This window comes from Coffea arabica, chromosome 2c, assembly GCF_036785885.1.
Source record: "Coffea arabica cultivar ET-39 chromosome 2c, Coffea Arabica ET-39 HiFi, whole genome shotgun sequence".
Taxonomy (NCBI): domain Eukaryota; kingdom Viridiplantae; phylum Streptophyta; class Magnoliopsida; order Gentianales; family Rubiaceae; genus Coffea; species Coffea arabica.
Window position 1 is genome coordinate 45,984,768 of NC_092312.1, and position 16,444 is coordinate 46,001,211.

The following is a 16,444-nucleotide window of genomic DNA, read 5'->3' on the forward strand; positions in this document are numbered from 1 at the left end:
ACCCTAACTTTCTCAAATTCCTTCCAAACCCAAAATTGGTTGCAATTACCAATCATTTACACCTACTAGAGTTATTAAACATCATTTCCAACCATCATGGACAGCCACAACATCATGATCAAATTAAACCAGAAAAATCATCAATAAATCAAAAACTTCACCAATTCATCTCAAACCAAGAAATAAACCACAAATTTCAGCACTTTAGCTCCCACTAGGCATAACTTAAGCTTCATTAAGTGTAGGAGGAAGTTCAATCACCACTCACCTTAACAATAGAAGAGAGAGAACAACTGTGACGACCCCACCTCCCCCTAAGGCGTACCAGAGGGTTTGGCGGACCGCCTGCCCAGCTCTCGCCAGGACTCACTCACTAAAATCATGTGCACACACCCCAAGCACCATTAATAATATCCGCAATCCCAGCTTATAATTTACATTGATAGAAACCAAAGTACAAAGTCTTGATATACTTAAACTAGTTCAAAATATATACAATCCAAGTACAAATGTTCCATTCGAGGAATAGCGCGAGTACAAAACCAAAATTCAAAACACAGTCTAAAGTAACTAGACTACGCTAGCCTTTACATCTCTTATGCCTCGCTCGTACCCCCTGTAAGGAGAACAAATAACGTGGTATGAGCTAAAAGCCCAGTGAGGTTCCAAATAGCAAATTGACCATTATTTATAAATACAAGTTTTCGATTTAGCAAGGTAACGAGCATGAAGAGTTCATAAAAGTGAGCAATAACACTTCAAGTAGCAATCTCAAAATGAGCGAGTATAAAAATTTTCATAAGAAACAATCATCCAATAAACAATAATCATTTCAAGCATAAGGATACGGATAGCTCTCAGGAGCCAACTTCCATTCATCATCAGGAGCTTGATCACGTAGTAGTTGACACTCCGTCAACTTTCCAGTAAAGAAACCGATCCAGTAGAACACCACTTAAACGACTCTCCGTCCACCGTTCAACCCCCAGCTGGGCCCAAAATCCTCAAGAACACGGGTGGTAATACTCGAGTATACCGATTAGTCGAGAAGATATCACTCCACTCGACAATACAAGAGACCCAGGGTTCGTTACCCAATCGACCAAGCCCTTGCCGGCTCGACTAGAGTAACTCGCCACAGGGTTTCTGGAATTCCAGGAAGTGCGCGCATCATAAACAAGTATATCAAGTCAATTGCAACAATAAACAAGTATATCACGTAAGGGCAAGTGCGATAAAGTACACTCTTGCCCTAACAATTCACGCATGTGGCATGTAATCATATTGGCACGTATCAAGTACAAGTATCAAGTTCAATTTAGTATTTGAAAGCACTCACCAAAAGATATAGTGCCTTTACTGGTCACTTTCAGGTTATATTCCGAGTTCGGAGTCCAAATCTGCGATAAAACTCAGTTTGAGAACTTTGAAACATGACTAGAGTTCGAAACTTAGACGTTTCGTTCAATAAAATCAAGAATTTGAAATTCACTCGGATAGTAGTCGTGAAACACTTGCTCACTTTTTTAAACGGTAAAACTTTGTAACATTTATACTTGAAAATGCCATGCGAGTCGAAAGTACAAGAGAAACATATTCCAAATAGTCATTATTTCATTTCTCAAGGGTACAAGCTCGGCCAAGTCCTTCCTTATATACCTCGGAACAAGAATACTCAAGTACCCTAGATGGTTCAAGCAGTAATCACTCTTAACCCTTACTCAAGTTGCAAGTAGTTCTCTAGTTTTCGAGCGTAAATTTGGGCAGCATGCCCTTTGTGTTTACCTAATTTTCCAGCCTTTTAGGCTTCATTGTTTTTCTCAAACACAACCCAACATTATACATCTCAGCCATTCATGTCAAGAGCCGTTCCATAGGCTCACAATATCATAATAATAAGATTCACAACAGTAGCAAGTACAGAAGTTCAATGTGGCACAAAACAGATTTGACGTACAAATGCGGAAATAACATATCCGAGGCTACGCTTATCGGATTGAGGCGTAACCTATGCCGTTTCGAAGCTAAGACACAGAGATACAATGTTCATGAAGGTCACTTAGTCCATTTTCTAATGTAAATTGGTCAAATTCTCCAATTACCAAACCAGAAATCAATTCACCGGCTGTTTAAATGCAGAACACTGTAATGGACATAACTCAGTGTACACAAGTCCGAATCAGGTGTTCTTAGAGGCATTTTAAAGCTACTTCAGAGAACTACAACTTTCATGTTTTGGTCCAGAGCTAAATCAGAATGGATCCTGGTCAAAAATCGTGATAAACTGGACTGAACTGAAGAAACGGACTACTGGGAAATTCTTAAAGCAGTAGGGGTATTTTGGACTTTTCACGTTCTGCGTTGCTCCGATTGAGTTGAAAGTTTGTAGGCACCTATAAAACACCATTCTCTACAACTTTCCTTCTTTGACCAAAGGCCAATTCGGCCTCTAACATACAGATACAATTTCGGACAGAATGCTTGGGAAATTTTCCAGAAATCTGGAATTTTTAGCTCTAAGTGTAGTTTCCTCAAATTTCTGGTTCCAATCACCACTAAACAACCTTATATAACTTTAATTGCAACATTCATGCATCATACATCAACTTGAGCAGAAAATCAGGAACCCTAGTTCATCAAATAAATTGGGGAAAACTACTAAAACATGCTCATCATCCATAATCTCACCATAAAATCAAGTTACTAGGCTTAATATAACAAGATTAGAAGTAAAACTTGGAGAGATAAACTCTCTTACCTTGAATAAAAGTCACCAAGAGTAGCACAAGCTCTCCCCTTCAAGAATCACACCACAACTCACTAGCTAGTCACTCAAGAACAAGTTTAATCGGTTTATTTTGTTTGATTTCTCCCTAAGTTGTTGGATTGAAGATGAAATGAAGGAGTTTTTTTTTTCTTCTTGTTGTTCCTCCCCTCTCTCTCTCTCGGTTCTTATGCAGAAATATGGAGGAAGATGAGGCTTGGTTTGTCTTATATGGAAGTAAGAGGTTAAGGGTAATTGTGTCCACAATTTTTGGCCAACACTTGGCCTATTCTTGTCCACAAAATTTTTCTCTTTCTTTCCTTGTATTTGAGCCACAATTTCGGTCAAGCTATAATCATGAGGGGGAAGATATTTTGTTCAAGTTCAATAAATTTGTTTGGTAAGCAAAAATGGTGGTCAAGCGGTGCGTTCAATCGGTAATGCGCGGGACCCGCCGGTTCGCGCCGTTTTTCTTAAAAACACCCGTACTAAAGTTTTTACTTTCCATTCACTAACCTTACCTCATTGCTACTACTCACATATTATTTCTCACTTAAAAGTCACTTTTAATCATCAAATTGAGCCTTGGCCAGTACCGAAAATTCATCCGGCGGAAAAATCACAAAACCCTAATTTTGCTCAAATCTTGAAACCGAAGTGTAAAACCTTATTTTCTAGGTTTATTTACTCTTATAGTTGAACAATTGGATAGTAGAGCTTTAATAAATAATAATTTTCAAATAAAAGGAAATTTTTAAGAAAACGTGAGGAATTTTCCAATTCCAGTAATTAAAATTAGGGTTTCAATTAAAATATGAGAGATTTAGGAAAACCGGTTAGTCACAAGTAAACTAGGGTTTTTGGCTACCATATTAGGGTTTCTAGTCTTTTTTTAAAACAAAATTAGGTTTTAAATCAAACCCAAAGAAATACACTTTAATATTTTCTTCACAAACAACCTCCTAATATTCAGGATGTTACAACAACTAGGCACCTTAACCTTCCAAATAACTCCACCAAGAGCTTCAATCTTCCTTAGCTAGCAAGTTTTATGGAGTGATTTGCAATTTAATCGGTTGGAACTCAAGATTTGAGCAAGAATTGAAGTTGAAGTTGAAGAAACTCTCTCTTGTTCTTTCCTCACCAAAAATTTTGGCCAAGACAATAAAAATGGAAGAAATTGGGTCAAAATTTGGTTTAGTAAAGGTTAAGACAAGTCCAAGTCAAAGTCAAGGTCCAATAGTTAGGTGACAAATGGTCCTCTAGGATTTTAATCTTATCCTTTTGTCTCTCCAAGATTAAACCATCTAAGTAACCTCTAATTATCTCTTAGCACCTTATAAAATAATATCACTTAATACAAAATTCCAACAAGTTGTCAAAAATATAATGCATTTACCGCACTAGCGGGTCCCACGTCCAAAATACGCTTTTAATTTCTCAAAAACTAACCGATACTAGAAAAATCATCTTAAAAACTATATTTACTCATAAAAATTATCTGGAGAATTTTCTAATAAAGAGAATGTCGAAAAGGTGGGCGATCAATAAAACAAACCCTAGAAACTTAAAAAAAAAATTTCGGGTCCGCGTACTCATTCTTTCGGGGCGTCACAAGCAATCTCACGATTGTCCTTGATTGTTGTACCTACCTATCGACTAGAGTAAACACCTCTGTTGGAGTCGTCATTTTACTCTTCAACCAATTCGTGTTGTCAGTTTTGGTTTTAGGTCCCGCAATCCACGCGTTGGACAATCTCGCTAGATCCTTGGGCAAGCATGCTACGTGTCTCGAAACGAATTGATCGAGGACCGTATCAGTTGGTTTTAGAGCTTAGGTGGAGGGTTTTTGTGTTTTGTCCGCTGCCTTGTTAAAAAAAAAAAGAAAAAAAATGACACATGTTACTGTTCATCCAAACACAAAATCTGTTGACGTGTTATCCCTTTTATGTTTGTGTCGAGTTTGTCGATAATTTCTATCCACAATTTGCCGTAAGGTTGTGTTCCCAAATCTGTCTTGGTCGTTAGTCATCATTTGAGCAACAAGAAAACAAGTGGGGCGGCGGCTAGGGTGATACGAACCAAGAGACATAGGACCCGTGACTCGAGCACAAGCTAAGAAGATGAGGGAGGAACTCCAAGGGCTTGTTCGTGAGATACAAGGTCAAGAAATTGTCCCCAAGGTCATTGAGGGACTTGAGCATGAAGGAATGAAGGTCATCCATGTAGTGCATGTCGAAGAGAACCATGCGTGACCCTTCTCTAGTCACATTTGCTGTTTTAGTTAAGTCATTGTAATAAGGGCTTAATGGTCCATAGCCTTGCTTTATTTACCTAAGGGATGACCTCATAAGGTTATTTACCTAAGGGATGACCTCATAAGGTTCGGTCAGCCCACAATTCTTAGTCTTATGGAAATAGTCAAGCCTACAATTCTTAGTCTTAGTCAAGCCCACAATTCTAGACTAGTTCCACATTATTTAGTTTTTCATCTCTATGTAAGGCTATATTTAGCCCACACTTCCAACAATTTTAGGCATTCAATCAATAAATCAGATTTTGAGGGTTTTCTTGGTTTCTCCAAGACTTCTTGAATACCTTAGAATTTCTCTAGGTGTTCGTGACTTATCAATCTAGAATCACACTAGGTTGTGGTGTCTTCTACCATTATACCAAGGTTCGTTAACCACGTGATTAACGGGTTGAGGTCATCCGCTCCAAACTTGGTGTCCTCTTGTCGATCCTGAAGCTAATCTTTTACGAGTTTCGTCACAAGGTTGGCGATGTTCGTATCAATTGGTAATCAGAGCTAATTAAGAGGTATCACGTTATATCCCTTTATTTATTTCCTTTTCGAGTCAAGTTGTCCAAAATTCTGTTTTCGTGTTCTAAGTTTTCTATCCGCAATTTCCATATTTGTTACATCGTGTTCTTGCATTATTTTTCCAGATTTGCCGCATCATAAACTTGCGTCTAGTTGTTGTTAATTGCTGTGGTTAGCTTGTTTGGTCCAGCCTTTTTTTTGTGTCTTATTCTTGATTCTTTGTTTGTGTTTCTGTCTTGTTTCTATTCTGTTATATCCATTTAATTCAGTCTTTTGTTCTATTTGATCATCCTAGGTTACTGTTCATCCGAAAAAATCAATTTGTAACAAGGGTTTTAGAGTCCTATCTAGTTGTTACCTTGTGTTCTTGTTGTTTACATACAAAATATATATATATATATATATATATATATATAGCTGGCTGACCTTACAAAATTCTTGAAAATCTGTCTTGATCAAAACTTGGGTTTCTTGAAGTTCTTGATTGTTTAAAACCACAATCTTGAAGTTCTTGGAACTTTAGTTGGAGATTCTTGAAAGCCTCCAGAATTGACCATTGATAAGAAGAACATTCAGCCATGAAATTTGACTCTTGAAAGCCAGCCTTCCTAAGCCACGAAATTTGACTCTTGAAAGTTTCCAAATTTGACCATTGATTGTGATAAATGCCCTCCTAAAAGCTGACCATCTTGATCTTGACCTTAGAATTTGTGGGAACCAGCAAATAGAAAGACTAATCCTTGTTCCAAAGGATCAAGGAAGAAAAGTCAGCCTTGGATTTCCAAAACAGTCCCACCACACAAATTCCTTTTCCATTCGAATTCCATCTTTGCAACCGTTGGGAAATTTCTGTCCAATCATTAATTCTGGAAATTTTTGTGCATCGTTAGGTCAGTTTTAAGTGTCATTCTGAATCCTCTAAGTGTCCATTTATCTACCAAAACATTGACCAGAAATGCAGCAACCAGCAGCTCAAATTTCCAGTTTTGGGTAGAGTTTTGTCTAGGATCCTTAAAATTCAACTTTGAGTCATTCATTGAGTCGTGATCAGTCCTTTCATCTTTTGTTCTTTTTTCGTTCAAAGTGCTACAATCTTGTGACCCTGGTTGGTAAGTCAATCCACACTAGAAGGAGTTCTAACTTCTTCGAGGAGTTGACCGAGGAGCCTTGAAAACACCTTGGTGAGTTCATTAAAGTGTTCAAACACGAGAGCGAGAGTAAACATGTGAGAAAGTGTGCGAGATAAACTTTGCTTCTTTCCATTATTATTATTTTTTTTACCCTATACTTCACATTGCTAACGAGGGGGGAGCAAGCTCCCAAGCTTTTGATCTTACACTTTTCACAGAAGCAATCAAAGGCGAATTGGGACGCATGATGGACCAAAAACTTGAACTGATGCACCAACGCATTGACAGCTTAGAGTTGTCTCATGGAAGCTCCAAAGGCAGCCGTGGAAAGGCTTATGCACATGAGTCTAGCGACTCTAACTCAGACAACAACTATAAGCATAAGCAAAGTAGGTCCAAGCGTGATGCTAGGCCTTCAAATGACCACATTCCGGGCCTTCCAAGGACGATCAGACCCCGATGCCTACTTAGAGTGGGAGAAGCGGATTGAACTTGTCTTCGACTGCAATACTTACTCAGAGGAGCAAAAGGTCAAGTTGGCCGTGGTCGAATTCACCGACTACGCCATTGTGTGGTGGGATCAACTCTCCACTAGTCGAAGGAGAACCAACTACACCTCCTCCAAAGGTAAGTTCCATTTTTGGAGCAACACCTATTAGAAGTTGGCCTACACCTTTTTATTTTGGTGGTATCACAAGCGTTTCGTACCAAGTCACTACTACCGTGACTTGTACCAAAAGCTTCAAACCCTCAACCAAGGAGCACGAAGTGTCGAGGACTATCAAAAAGGAAATGGAAATACTCATGCTACAGGCGGACAACATGGAGGATCGAGAAGCAACAATGACACGCTTCTTGAACGGATTAAGACCCGAAATCGCTGATCAAGTGGAGTTACACCACTATATGGAACTTGGGGACTTGGTGGAGAAGGCCATCAAGATTGAAAGGAGGATTAAGAGGAGGGGACTCAGAGTTACTCCAACTTTTCACCCTCTTATCTCCGAACTACACCACTAAAGAAAGAGGATAAAGGGTCCAGTAATTCCACCCCTTCAAGACCGAGACCGGATATGACTAAGTGGGAGCCTAAGGCAACATCAAAGACTTGTGAGGCCCCGGTCCGTTCTACGTTGATATATTCACTAGTTAGGCGGTAACGTTTGGGTTTGGGAGTATTTCGAAAACTCTAAGTAGGGATTAAGATTTGTATCCTAGTTCTATATTAGTTACAAGTTCGAGTGGTGATTAAAGTTAGTTATGTTAATGTGTGCCTTAGTGTGGGTAAGTACAGGATTTAATCCATTTGGTATAGGTTAATTAAGTTTAAGAAGGTTAGAAACCCTAAGTGAGCAAAATTCCTAATGTTAGGATTTATTAGAAGTGTTAAGTTGGGTTTAAACCCTAAATTTGCCCTTGACAGAAAGGTTATTGTTTAATTACTTTTATGTGGGATAAAGTATGTTTAAGTGTAAGTGATTAAGATGAGAAAGTGATTAGTGAAGTAATTAAGTGTGATTACATGTTTTAAATGAGATTAAGTTATGACTTATGGAGTAAATTGAAAGATTATCAAATGTTTGAGGGAACATGTATAAGAAAGAGAAAGTTGAAGTGCAAGGGTTAAAAGTGCAATTGAGGAGCTTTTATGTGATTGGCTAGCCTTAAAAATATCTCTCCTAAGTGGTCTTGCACCACATATTAGTCTCAAGGGTCATAATTAAGTCATTTGTGAGACAAACAAAACAAAAATTTGAGAGAAAAATAGAGAGAGAGGGCCGGCCACCTTGAAGTGAGAAACCAAGAGAAGTTTGTGAAGTTCAATCAATTTCCTTCCATAAATCCTCATTTTGAAGCATAAAGAATCCACTTTGGAGTTGGCCTAAGATCATTAGTCATCTTACATCCTTAATCTTGAGGTAAGAAAGTCTATTTGAAGTCTTAAGTTGATTCTTGATTGATGAACTAGTGGCTATGTTGGTAAAGGATCTTAGTTGTGCTTGATTATGGTACCTCTTATGTCTATCACTTGTTTTTATGAAGTATCATGGTTAATTTTTGTGAGTTATGTTGCTGGAAATTTCGGTCAAGAAAGAGAGGAATTAGGGCTTTTGTTTTAATGCTTTCCTTACTTGTTTTAGTTGAGAAATGAACTTGTAGTGGTTGTGTTTGATAAATTGTCTCACTTGATTGGTTGGTTTCTAGCAAAATTCTGATTTGGGTTAAGAAACCCTAGACTCCATGAGGTTAGTTTAGTTGAGCTTATGGCTATTGAGTTAGGGTTTGGTTAGTTGGATGTTAGTGTAAGTTGATGGGTGCATATGAAGTTAAGTTAGGTGTTGTGGTTAGTATTTGGTAATTTGGTATTGACTTGGGAGGGGAATTTCGGATCATTTGTAGACCATTTAGATGTTAGTATATGTGTGTTTATTTGGTACAAAAGTGGTTGAAAAACCTGCATAAGAACCATGAGAACGAACCATGTGTTTGCGACATTTGAAACCGGCAAAATGGGTAAACAGGGCAACCCAGAACCTGAACTTGAGCTCCATTTTTCTTGATGTTCCGTGCTGATTCAGAAGTTTTGTAAAACATGAAAGTTGTAGCCTATTAAGTCCTGGGTATGCCTGCAAAATTTCAGGTCAAACGGGGTAGTGTAGCCCGAATTATAGCCAAAACACTTGAACCTGCTTTGGGACACTGGATTTTGTGCGTTTTGCATTTCAGCTTCTGCCCGTGATTTTTCGGTTTTGATCCCGTACGAACTAGGTGCTGATCCCTTCATAAGAAATTTAGATCTTGATCTCAGCTTCGAAACGGTATAAAGTACGTCGAAATCTGAGTTCCGTAGCCCCTGTTATGATCAAAACAATATCGCTCGTCAGAACTGCCTTGTATCTGGACAGTTCTGACGGGTACTTTGGCACTCGATTTTCGTTCTGTTCTGAATGGATTCAGGTCTTGGCCAAAACATTAAAGTTTTAGCCTTATATCTCAGCTTTCTAACGCCTCTGGAATTTCTTGATTTTGATTTCGGAGCCGTAAGTTACGGCCTTGTAAACAGGGCCTGTTTGGTAAACCGCAATGACACAGCTGGAACTATTTCGTGTATTTTTGACCTATATCTATTGCGATCTGGGTTAAGATGTCTAAAGGGAAGTTGTAGCCCTTCCTCTTAGCTTCGCAACGGTACCTCATGTACCTTGATCCGACACTCCTAGCCTAACTTTTGACCAAAACGGTTTGAGATGGCCGATTTGGCCGTTTCCGTTTGCCGTTCCGCGCGAGCGCGTGCACCGTTTTTGCCGTTTCCGCAATTACGTGTGCCAATTTTGTCATTTTACTTGTTTTGGGACTGATAGTAGCCGTTTGTGATATAAAGTGATAAATCTTCTATTTCAGACAGTGATGAGTTAGGCGGTGCCAGTGGGGCCCACTACTAGCCAACACACAAAGTGATTTCCGCTTTTGTACTACTTTTGGTATTTTGTGTAGACACCAAATTTTGATTTTTTAACTTTATTTGTTTAATTTAATCTTTGCCTTATTTGTTTCAATTTTAGGGTTTTTATTTTTTATTTTTTTTATTCTTATTTTATTTTATTTTTGTTCTAGTTTATTATTATTATTATTATTATTATTATTATTATTTATTTTGTCTTCATACTAAATTTCAGAAAAACAACAGGAAAAAGGGAAAAGAGGGAAAAGGAAAAAGTAACAAAATGACAAGTGGATAGGCATGCATGGAGGCAAATGTCACTTTTAGTTTTTTAACAACACATCACATAGGTGGCAAAGGGCTGAGTCACTTAGAAGATAGGGATTTTGGGAAAAAGGATGGGAGGATGGCCGGCTAAGGAGGGGGGACGGAAAAAGGAAAAAACAAAAAAAAACAACAAAGGGGGGCGACGGAAGAGAGACGGGACGGCAAAAAGGAAAAGAGAGTTTGAGAGAACGGGGGAAGGAAAAAAAAAACTGAGTGACCGAGAGGAATGGGGCTGAGGGGGTCGGCCAGAAAGGGATGAAAAAATAAAAAAAAAAAAAACAAAGCAAGAGAGAGCTTCGTGAGGCAGGGGGGTGGCTGAGTGAAAAGGAGGTGCTTCATCAGAGGCTGAGGAAAAACAGAGGCGAGAGGTCGGCTAAGCAAGGAAAAATTGGAAGGCTTCATCTAAGAGTGAGAGATTGAGAGGCCGCGGATGGAAAAATGGGAGCTTGGTCTGGGCTTGGGAAGAAAGAGGATGAAAGTCCTTTGACCATGGCTTCCGATTCATTTCCGGGCAGCATCAGTGGCGGTCCATCATCACCTGATGACTGCCTTGCGAGCCAATTGGGAGATACGCAGTCATCCCCTGGAGATGGAACTGGTCGAAAGCAAGGTCGCCACTCCACTGCTGTCGATCACCACCAGCGCCGTTACCTTCCCCGAATCCACTGTCGCCTGCGGATCATTTCCTGAGCGAAAATAAAACAGAGGTTGGAGAGGGGGTTTCGGCTGGGCTAGGAGCCACAGACAGACAGAACGGAAAAGGAAAAAACAAATGGCAGGGCTTCATCTTGAGGATGGAGAAACAACAAAACAAAGGAGCAAAAAAAAAAAACGCAGAGCAAGCAAGAGAAAAAGAAACAGAGGTGACGGACAAGGAGAAAAACAAGGAAAACACAACAGAGGGTTTTTCGGCAGAAAGTTTGAGAAGGAGAAAACGGGCGGCAGGCTGAGAAAAGGGATGAAACAAGCTACGGAAAAACTGGAAAAAAGCTGAACTAGAAGGAAAACAGAAGAGGGAGCCTCGGACGGAAGCTGCGGGAAAAATGAGGAAGCGAGAGTGAGAGCAACGGCTGCAGGAAAAGCAGGGGAGGAGGAAAGGAATCACCACGGGCCATTAGCTCCAGAATTCCCCATCTCCATCCGCGAATCTTCACCGAACAGAGGCACTGTAAGTTTCGTTTCTTTCCAAAAATTTTTCAGTTCTTGTCTAGTTTTTTGAAATGGAACTGCCGTGGCTTGCTCTAGTGTAATTTTTCTGCTAATTGGCCTCAATTCTTGAATATACATGCTGTATATGATGACTGGAATTGAGTTTCTCTGTTTCTGATGATTTTCGGGGTTGATTGTTATTCGATTGAGCATAGATTTGCTGATTTTCCTTATGCCCAGTTGCTGTTTGACAAAATGCCTAAATGAAAGTTCTATTTGAAAATGACTTGCCTGCATTTTTTTTGCCTGTGAAGAAACGATTGAGCCGCAAGTTCAATGTTTTTTTTTGTCAAAATGTAACAATTCATTCTGTGGTAGAAAGAGGGGTTCTGTTGTTTTTTTTTATTCATTATTTTAGAATGGCTGTGGTTGAGGATGAATTTTTTGGTGTTTGCCGTCTGCAAGGAAGAACGAAATGTAGTCTGATGTTGAGCCGTTGGGAGAAAATGATTATTTTCTGATATTTTATTTCAACCCCCCCAACCTTTGTCCGATTGCGCTAAGGCCCAAAACCTTCATAAATCCTTCAATTAGGTCCCTGCTTTGATTGCATTTGAATCCCTCGAATTTCCCCTATTCTGATATGGCCTAAAGCCTTTGGTAATTAAACCAATTTTGCCCTTTTAGACTTTAATTATCCTTTCATTTTTTAAGTAGTCTTTTGGGTGGATTAATTCTTGATCATAATTGTGGCTTGATAATTTTATTTGATTTACTAATCTTGTTGGGTTTAGTTTTATGATTTGGGTTTTTTGGTAATTATACTTAGTTGGGTTGGGCTAATGGATTTTGGTTTGTTTCTTCTGGGTTTATGATTTGGGCTTGGAAACTTGAGGCCCTTAATTTTGTATGAGCTAGATTAGTGAAAATGATGGGCTAGCCAGATTGTTTTCCTTGGACTTCCGTTTGGGCCGAATGATCTTTGGCCCAAACAAATAAATGAAATAGCCCAATAGCCTGGTCCATGAAGAAACCAGAAAATGATTTTGCAAATCAGCCCCTGACTTTCTCTTTAACTATACTCTGGCCCTGGATGTCTTCAATTTCTTTCAATTCGGTCCTTACTTTAATTGCAAATGAGTCCCTGAACTTTATTTTTCTTTAATTTTGACCCCAAGACTTTATTAATTTTTGCAATCAAGTCCTTTCTTCTTGTGACTTCTTAAATGTGGTTTGTTGACATGATTTAATTGATTCAAATTCATGTTTATTTTTTTGTCATTTGTGATTATTTGTCAAATAAATTGGCACCTTGACTCCTTTATTATTTTGGAGGGTAAATAGGTTGATTCCATTCCATTTGGGCCCAATTCAAGGGAGGTACACCCTAATTCTTCATTTCTTACTTTATTTTGACTCTACGTGCTCTTATGTGTTATGTGTGAATATGCATGCTTTAATTCGCTTTTCATTTCATGTTTAATTGCCTATTTCGCTTTCTTTTTATTTCATTCTTCTTAATTTGCAAGTGATTTGAAGGCACTTGAATGCCAAGTTGTAATAGCTAGGTTATTATTTTTATTTTTATTCCGTTCCCCCCTCCTAGATTGTATAGGCCTTCTTCCCCTAAAAATGTAATAGTTAGGGCCTTAGTTTCCTTATGTGTCTTGCATGTCTATGTGCTATATGTTTCATCGCTTTCTTAGGTTTTGGCATCTAGATAAGCATGCTAAGTGTTATGTGCTACGTGTTTGTAAGTGATTCGCATGTCTACTCGCTTTTTGTAGTATAGATGAATGGAATGGATGAATGTACGTCACCACACTAGTCCAACGCTAGTTGTGGCTTCTTTTATCGTTTCCACTAGTCCAACGCTAGTCGGAATTCATAGAATGGGCTAGTCCAATGCTAGACCCAATAGGTTTTTTTTCCCTTTTTCATTAAGTGCATGATCACCACATATCACGCATTTTTTCTTAGTTTGTCATTTGGTATGTTCCTCAAACCCCTTCCCCTTCATTTTAGGACTTGCATCTCATGCTAGTTAGGGTTCATTTGCGTGAAAATCCCCTCTTGATAAGGGAAACGAGCGAGTGTGGCTACTCGATAGCCTTAGCACGCTAGTTTCGCCTTCTAATCCGAGGGAAAATCAAAGTCGAAGAATTAGGCGTCATCCCCGTACCCGACTTGTTGCATTCCCCTAGGGTCATACTTTCATTTTTATCACTTCCATACTTTTTTTAATCACATTTCTCTTACATTTCTCAATCCATATTTTTTTCACTACCTCTTTATCATTTATTTACTTTACTTCACAAATGAAATTAAAGTTTCACTTATATATGTACTATTCTATCTTCATTCATTTGCACACACAAACACTTTGATTTTCATCCAAATTCACACATGCACCTTTTCATACACTTTCACACTTGCACACTTGAATTTGAACTCTCATTTGCATTAATCGACCTCTATGAGGTTTCCCTTTATTGGCCGCCACAATTCATGTGGTTTGGGACCAAAAACCTCATGAGAGACATCATAGGATTTAGGATTGCATTTTTTCGTTTTTGCATTCATATAGGCATAATCCAACATGCAATACATACCCTGGGTAGAAAATCAGGAAAGTTAGGGTTAAGTCACGCAACTAGCCTTGGCTAGGTCAAAGGGGTGCCTTGGAGTCTATCCTTGCCTTCCCCTTTGTCAAACGTGACTCCCGAACCTTTTTCTTTGTTTTACGTAGACTAGGAGTCGTTTTAAAAAGGGTTTATTATTACTTGACTTTAAAACTCATTTTTTAGGTGACTTGGTACACCTTAAATCATTACCAAGTGGCGACTCCAAACTTTTCATTTCAAAACCCTTTTTAAAACTATTTTTTGGGTCAAATCGTCGCTTTTTCAAGTCCCATATTAGACCCATATCTTTTTCAACTCGCAAAAATCATTTTCCAATCAAAATTGAATCAAAAACATCTTTCTCAAACAATTTTCTTTTTTTATCAAAAAATGGGGCGCGACAGTTGGCGACTCCACTGGGGATTTCCTAAGTGGGTCCAAGCATTTTGACTTAACCATTCGTTTCCTTTTTCTACCCTTTCTATGCATGGCATGTGGATATTAGGATTGCATTTTTCATTTTTTAGGACCTTTTGTCTTATATACGTAATCAACCCAATCCCTCGACTCACGAATGTATGTTTGAATGAATGTTTATTTGTTATCTCGCGCTTGCATTGCATTTTGGGAGGTATGGGTCACCCTAGAGCCTCGCGTTGGTTCTTGACCCTTCCCCTCCAAACGAGCACTAGCATACGAGCATACGCTTTACTTCTTTTTATCCCTTTTATTTTTCTTTAGTGGCTTGTCACGCCACTCCACCCTATTAGGATTAGGTGACTCACTTGGACATGTGATCACGACACGATGTGTGTGTAGCATGTTCCAATGGGTCACTCAATCTTCCGCCTAAAGCTATTGGTTGATAGCCTTTAGCTTTTGGTCGAAGATTGAGGTTTTGATAGATTCACTCAAACACGTAGCCGTGACACGATGTGTGCGTAGCGGTGTTTGGGGAATCGCTCGAGCCACCGACAAAGAAACTTGGGATTGATGACCCCTGGTTTCTAAGTCTGAAGGCTCGGGGGCCTATGACCTATCGAGTCTAGATGCATTAGTAAGCCAAGTCTCATGCATCCATATTAGAATTGCCTAGGGAAGAGTCGACCTTACCCTAAATTAGGAAACACTGTTCACGAGGGGAGGGGTCCCACCCCTCTTTCATTATCTGTCTTTGTTGCTTTTTGTCCAAATGTGTTATGTGATTATGTGTTGAACTCACGTTTCCTTGTCTCTTGTCTTTTGCATTCACAAACATTAGGAAATAAGAGGTCTGGCATGACTTTCTTTTAGAACCTACCCTTGTAGATAGGTTATTGCACGTTTAAAGATTTTGGTATATTGCATTCGTAGATTAATGATTGCATATCATTCTAGGCCTACCCTGGCAAATAAAGGGTTCCTTAGGTCACGTTTCATTTCAAATTGCATATTTTATTGTTTTAATAAAATGGCATCATGCATAAACCCTAGAAAGGGAATGCCACTTAGGGGATCCCGTGTTAGGAATAAACCACCTTGCGTCTCGGATACTTAATCCAATGAGACTTGCACGTTTACATTTTGTACCATCCAAAGGGGTAGTGCACAAGGTAAGGTAGGGTCCGATCATTTTCATAGAGTGATCTTTGGAATATGAGCATCTAATAATCACTTTTTGGCCATTTTATCAAAAATTGGTAAAAATCCCTTGCGTAAAGGACATTAATTTGAAGAAATTCACAAATGATTCCTCCTTTTGAGACGATAAATAAACTGAGGCCAAATCGTGATTTTAGAAGGCTCATAGACTAATTTTTTGAAACCATCAATGGCAGAACGATTCAATCGATCCATTTTGTCAATTCCTAATCAATTTTGAATAAATCAATTCATTGGACCAATTTACCCTTTTAGGGTGATTTGGTCGATTTTTGCATAAATCATCAATCTCCATTTTATTTATTGGACCAATTTACTCATTTCTTAGGTCAATTCAATCAATTTTGAATAAGTCATCCGATTTCATTTGAGTTTACCCTTTTTAGGGTGATCTAGTCAATTTTGAATCAATCATTCGATCCATTGGACCGATTTGCCTAGTTTTAGGGCGAGTTGGTCAAATCATCATTTCACTCGATCTGTTTGATCAATTGACTTCATTCAATTCATTTGATTAGTTTAATTCATTCTTAGGGTTATCCA

At 38.8% G+C, this 16,444-nt stretch overlaps 1 long non-coding RNA gene across 1 annotated transcript; it reads right to left on the reverse strand.

Moving 5' to 3' along the window:
* Positions 1 to 408: 408 nt before the first annotated feature.
* On the reverse strand, positions 409 to 2,946 carry LOC140035964 (uncharacterized). The gene is made up of 3 exons (XR_011839859.1): positions 2,759 to 2,946; positions 1,340 to 1,400; positions 409 to 616 (listed from the first exon to the last, which is right to left on the reverse strand). It is a non-coding gene; the product is annotated as an uncharacterized lncRNA (long non-coding RNA).
* Positions 2,947 to 16,444: the final 13,498 nt, after the last annotated feature.